Raw genomic sequence first — 6,622 nt, forward strand, 5'->3', positions numbered from 1 at the left:
GTTTTTTTGAATTTTTTTAAAAAAATTTTAAATGTCCACGTGTCAACCCAGTAGTGTGTCACGTGTCAAAGTCAAAGTTCTATATTCAATTTGGTCCCTATATTTGTTATTTTTGTTCAATTTAGTCCCAATTTTTGTTTAAAATTGACCAATTTTGTCCCTATCAAAGATGTGACTAAATTTAATTTTTATATCAAAGTTATAATGATGTGAATTTTAATATATTATATAAAAATATTTAATAAAAAATGTGAATTTTAATATAAAAATTAAATTTGGTTTTAATTTGGAGAGGGACCAAATTGGTTAATGTTAACAAAAATTGGGACCTAATTGAACAAATATAACAAATATTGGGACCAAATTGAATATAGAACATTGACTTTGACACGTGGCACACTACAGGGTTGACACGTGGACATTTATAAAAATTTAAAAAAAATTCAAAAAAACCACAAAGTGACACATGACACACTACTGGGTTGACACGTGTACATTTAAAAAAATTCAAAAAAATTCAAAAAAATTCAAAAATTCAAAAAAACCATGAAGTGACACGTGGCAGTCACTGTTCATGACCGTTAATGATTTAAACAGTGTTAGAAAAAAAGGACCCAATTGAATAAAATTGACAAAAATTAGGATCTATTTGAACACAAAACCAAAATTAGGACTTACTTGAAAAACCTTGACGAAAATTGGGATCAAAAAGGTATTTTAACCTATATAGAAAGACAATATTGCAAAGTATTCGTTTTAATTCAAATATATATTATCGTTTTCCAATTAGTTGTAATACAAGCACGCACAATGGTTGTCATCCATTGCATTATATAGTAACCGCACTCACGAAATTTTTCCAGCATTTTGCATTGGTCTTTAGGATACACAAAATTAAAGTGATTATCAACCACCATCAAATATGCATCTGAAGATCAATACAAAACACAGATGACAAATATTCATAAATATTAAGATATGTATATTAATATATTAATATATTAATATATTAATATATATATATATATATATATATATATATATATGTGTGTGTGTGTGTGTGTGTGTATGTACTAATAAACTACTAAAAAGTGATTAATCTTCTTAAAGTGTCCAACTGGACAATTCAAGATTGAATGCATTTAAATTATTAGCATTGTCTCCTTTTAAATTATATCTTATAAAATACAATTTCTTCGGAAAAAATAATTGGAGACAATAAATATTTTTCGTATTCAATATCAAACGGGAAACTAAGACTAACACGATAGGTGCAATACCAATCACTAACACTCCCAACTTTGTGCACACTACAACTTTTGAATAAATATCACCTTCAAAACAGATAACATTCCACTCATTTACAATAAACTACATGGACTTTCTCTTCCAACCATCTTTCATTTCACTAAATTGCACAAAGCATATAACATTCATGTTGCTACCTTCAATGCACACAAACGGGCAATAAACACAATGCACAAAAACAGTAATACGAAAAGCAAAAATATCACAAAATCACTCACCAAAGGAATCGAAATTCAGCGATATGAGGGGAATGGACAAGTAGTTGAAGAGAAGAAGTAGCACCACCAACTCATTCAAGGGGAGATGAGTCGCCGCTATCAAAGACAAAAAGAGGAAACAGAGCTGCGAGGAGGTGTCCCTGCGCTACACGGAGCTGCTATCATCGACGAAACAACCACCACCATAGAGGTCGATGTTGTCGTGAAGAACCACCCACAAGCACTGTTGTTGACGATGATACAACCATACCCAGCATTGTGAGGAGGAACCTATTGTAGAGGACAAGCCAATCGTGACGTTGCAAAGGGGAAAAGAAGCAGGCGCGAGAGGAAGAAGACGACGCGTGCTGCGAAAAAGTTTCCAAAATAAATCCTAAATTGAACTTTAGACCTCGGTTCTAATTAATAACCAAGACACATACCTTTATGCTTCAATTATAATTTCCACCTAAAGCATATAAGCTTCGATTTTGGCCTCGGTCAATTTTAAACCGAAGCATATAACCTCCACCTCATTAAGTAATAATAAAAGTGGTCCAAAATTGAATTTCTACATGCTTTTAGGTCTCAGTTGCTTTTTAACCGGAGCCAAAAAGTGTTACATGCTTCAGGTTTCATGCAATTGAAGCCTATAAGTTCTAGATAATTACATAAATGACACCGCATTTTTATAGGATGCGGGTGCGCTGGAACCGAGACCTAAAGGCTGAAGTAAAAAGCAAAAAATGCACTAGTGAAGAGTGGTTTTGAGTTAAAATAATACTTAGATTGAACCAAAAGTGATTTATTGAAAGAATACTTGGTTAAGCCAAAAGTGGTTCGAAAAAGAATACTTAATTGAAACAAGAGTGCCTTGCTAAAAGAGTACTCAAGAAATTAGTCGAGAGTGGCTACATGCTCAAACAATACACAAGGGGTTAGCCACAATCCCAAAGAATACTTGCATAATACTAATCATAATTATCCTACTTAGTGAAAACAACCAATTGATTGAGAATTAGATGTAGTCTACGTGGTCAGGCGAACCTATGTAAAACTACACTATGTATTTCATCTTTCTCCTTATCTTTGTAGATTACATATATTCGTATTTGTATTAACTTAGAAGTGAAGTTGTCGTGAGAATATATATCTAATAAGTAAATTAGTTAAGCTATAAAGTTGCATATATTACTCTTCATCATATGCAACTACCTCACACTAATAACTGGATATATAAAACTATCATTCAAAATATTTATTATAAGGCAATATTTCCCCAAAGTTGTTAAAAGAACTTAAAAACAAAATTCAACCCTTTCTTCTTGTATTTTTCCTTATTTTAAATAATCACATTAAACAACATTTGGTGATACCACAAAGAAATTCAATTAACAAATTCAAAAACGAACTTCATGAACATTTGTTTTCACCAAATATCACTATATATGCAATTGGAAGCATCTTCTTACAAGGATCATCCCTCCTACAAAAGGAATTTTTCATTCATTGTCTCTCTGAAAAAGCAACCATTCAAACTAATAATGAGTTAACACTACAAAATTTTCGTTACTTTGAAATTGATTTATAACCTTTGAAAGTTGATAGGTATGAAAAGAATAAAAGGGAAAAGGATATAGAGTAACGAGATGAAAATTTGTATTATTCACACTGAAAAAAGTTTCAATACCAGCCCATTATATAGATGGACCTAAGCATGTGTTAAAGGAAAAACTAATTACTAACCAATATAGTTGTAAACGTAACAGAATGACACATGCTAAAAGCACAAAATCACTAAATCCTAAACAAAATAACAAAGGCTAAATATTACGCACGCTAACATCCCCCTGCAAATTGGACTGGATGTTGATCATTCGAAACTTGGAAACAAGATATCGAAATGACCCTAGAGCAAGAGGTTTGAGGAGATCTGCAACTTGGTCCTTAGAAGGAATAAGCATGAGGTGAATAAGTTTGGACTAAACTTTCTCGTGTACCAAGTGACAATCCAGCTTGACGTGTTTGGTTCTTTCATGGAAGAATGGATTTGCTACAATGTGAAGAGTCGACTGGCTATCAGAATAAAGAACTATTGAATGGTGAGAGAAATGCCAAAATCTTGTAAAATATAGACCAGCAATTGAGCTTCGCAACTTGCTTAAGCTAGAGCTCTATATTTGGCCTTATATGAAGATCTCGCAATAGTAGTTTGTTTTTGGATTTCCAAGAAACCAATGCAGATCTAAGAAAGAAACAAAAGCCAATGACACGTCGTCTTATGTCAGGGCAAGCCCCCTAGTCCAAGTCAGAGAAACCAGTAAGGTGAAGAGAGGATAGAGTGGGAAAGAAGAGACCTTGTGCAAGATTTCCTTCGATGTATCAAAGAACATGAAGAGTGGCTTGTAAATGAATGGAAGATAGTTGGCTGAGAAATTGACTAAGTTTGCTAACAACAAAGCTAATGTCAAGCCTGGAATTTGTCAAGTAAACCAATATGCCAAGAAGTCTTCTATATATAGAAGCATCGAGAATAAAAGATCCAACAACCATAGAAAGCATAAGAGAGTAATCCATTGGTGTTGAAAGAGGTTTGGAGGCCAACAAACCAGTATCTTGTAAAAGGTCTAGTGCATATTTGTGTTGATTAAGGGAAATGCGTTTAGAAGATCTTGCAATTTTAAACTCTAAGAAAAACTACAAAGGACCAAGGATTTTTAAGCCAAATTTGTTATGTAATTGGGATTTGAGTTGGCTGATCTCATATAGATTATTCCCTGCAAGGATAAAATCAACATAAGTAAGCACAATGGTAAAATTAGTGATTGACCTCCTAGTAAATAAGGTGCAATCACATTTGGACTAAATAAAACCCTTTGCGGTGAGAGTAGTAGTCAAGTTAAAATTCCATTGCCTACTAGCTGGGAGAAGGCCATACAAAAATTTCGTGAGCTTGCAAACAAGAGCAGGGTAAAAAAGATGCAAACCAGTTGGTGGTGTCATGTAAACCTCATCATCTACATCATAGTGTAAAAAAGTTGTATTCACATCAAGTTGTTCTAAGTACCAACATTGAACTACAACAATGAAGAGAAGCCTTTAGATGGTGGTGATTTTAACAACAGGGCTAAAAGTGTTAACGAAATCAATTCCTTCCGTTTGAGCAAAACCATTTACAACCAAACGGGCCTTATACCGTTCAATTGAGTCATCTGCTTTATGCTTAATTTTGAAAACCCATTTACAGTCTGTGATCTTCTTTCCTTTAGGCAAGTGTGTCAATATGCAAGTATGATTCATGTCCAAACCAATCAGTTCATTTTGAATTGCCTCTTTCCACCAATCAAACTGAACAGCCTCTTAAACAAAACTGTTTGTAAGAAGAGAAGAGAAAATCACAAGAAAGAGAGTCAAAGAGGGGATACCTGACCTGAGAGGAGAATGATGTAGAAGAAGTCTCAACCAAGGCACAATGATAATCTTTGAGGTAAGTAGGAGGTTTGATGGTTCTTTGAGATTTTCTTTATGGAATGGTAGGGTTAGGGGAATTGAGCAAAGGTTCAGCAGGTTATGTAGTCTGAGATGGCAACGGGTTAGTAGGTAGAGGTGGAGGCTCAGATAAAGGTATAGGTAAAGGAAATAGGCCTTCATATGGAAGATGAGGAATAGAATGCAAATCAGTAAAGGTAGAAGGTGGTGAAGAGCCTTATGATTGTTTGTAAGGAAAAATGATTTCATAAAAATGTACATGTATGACCCGGGAAATTTATATAAATAATAATTAATAAATTTCAAATAATGGTGGGTTGGAAGTAACCCTAAGAGAATTTCTTGGCAAGTCATAAGTAAGGAATAGTACTAGCTTAAGTGGTTGAGAATGCTTAGCAATGTGAGAAGGCTTGGGTTCATGTGTATGCCAATTGTGTGATATTTTAATTGTGTTTTATTTTTATATATATATTGTGAATTCAAGAGTATGGTTAGCATTATATGTGTGCGTGAATTGGTGTGAAACAAAATTGGTTGAATTGGTTGTGCACTTGAATTGTAATATTGTGGTGGTGAGTTTGAATCTTAGGTAGCATGAGTAGATTTTTTTATGTTTTTAATATTTTTGCTAGGTGGTGAAATAACCTAGAAACTTTAGAAATTCTTTAGGAAAATAAAGGGGTGGAAGGGGGGAAGTTGGGGTAATGGCCACTAACCATTTATTTTTCCTTAATTTCGATTTATTAATTTGTTTTATTTATTTTTGGGCTGGAAATTATGAGGGAGAAGAGAGTGAGTGAGAAAATAGTGAGTCATAGTGAGCCATCAGAAATGAGGTTGAGGGGGACTGAGAAATCGTGATTTTGGGAGGATAGTCAGGTGCTGGAAAGAAGTGGAGTGGAGGCAAGGGTTGAAGCCTTGGAGACAAGGAAGAATCATTAGGATTACACTCGGAGCAAGGCAACCAGGTAAGGGCAGCTATCCATACATGTTTTATTTTTGTTTAATTTTGTACTGGGTGATAATTGGTCTGAATGCTTGAATCCTTTTTCAATTTGCACTAATTTTCGTGAATTCTAGGTCTCTGCCCAAAAACCGCCTAGCGACTATGAAAGCTTGTCAGGCGACACAACCATTTTACTCATCATTTTCTGGGTTTTGTGATGAACCACCTGGTCGCAATGAAGAACCGTTAGGCGATGTGCATTAGAATCGCGTGTTTTTATACGTTTTAGGTGTTTTCGTGAGGTGTTAGATGTTTTGTAGTTATAGGAAGTTGTTAATATGTTTTCTTGGCAAAATCGATTGATAGTATATGTTTTTTTACGGTAATTTGATGAATTGGGGTTGTATGCATATAAGGGATCAATATGCATTTAGGTTTGATTGCGAATTATAATGTGCAGAAATTGGAAATTGATTGTTGGAAGATTTGGTTGGATTAATAGAATTTTGAATGCATGCTAGATATGTGATTGTTGTGATTGAATTGCAATTGGAATGTTGGTTAGGGATTGAGTATATTACGCCTTCCAACAAGTTCAGGGAAATTGGAAATTCCAGAATCTTGATGCGCCGCCTGGTAGTAACTGTGTGCTGCCAGGCGATGAAGAGTGGCCAACAGCTTG

Source organism: Vigna unguiculata, chromosome 5 (genome assembly GCF_037176805.1).
Source record: "Vigna unguiculata cultivar grain cowpea cultivar isolate G323 ecotype 2 chromosome 5, ASM3717680v1, whole genome shotgun sequence".
NCBI classification, from domain to species: Eukaryota; Viridiplantae; Streptophyta; class Magnoliopsida; order Fabales; family Fabaceae; genus Vigna; species Vigna unguiculata.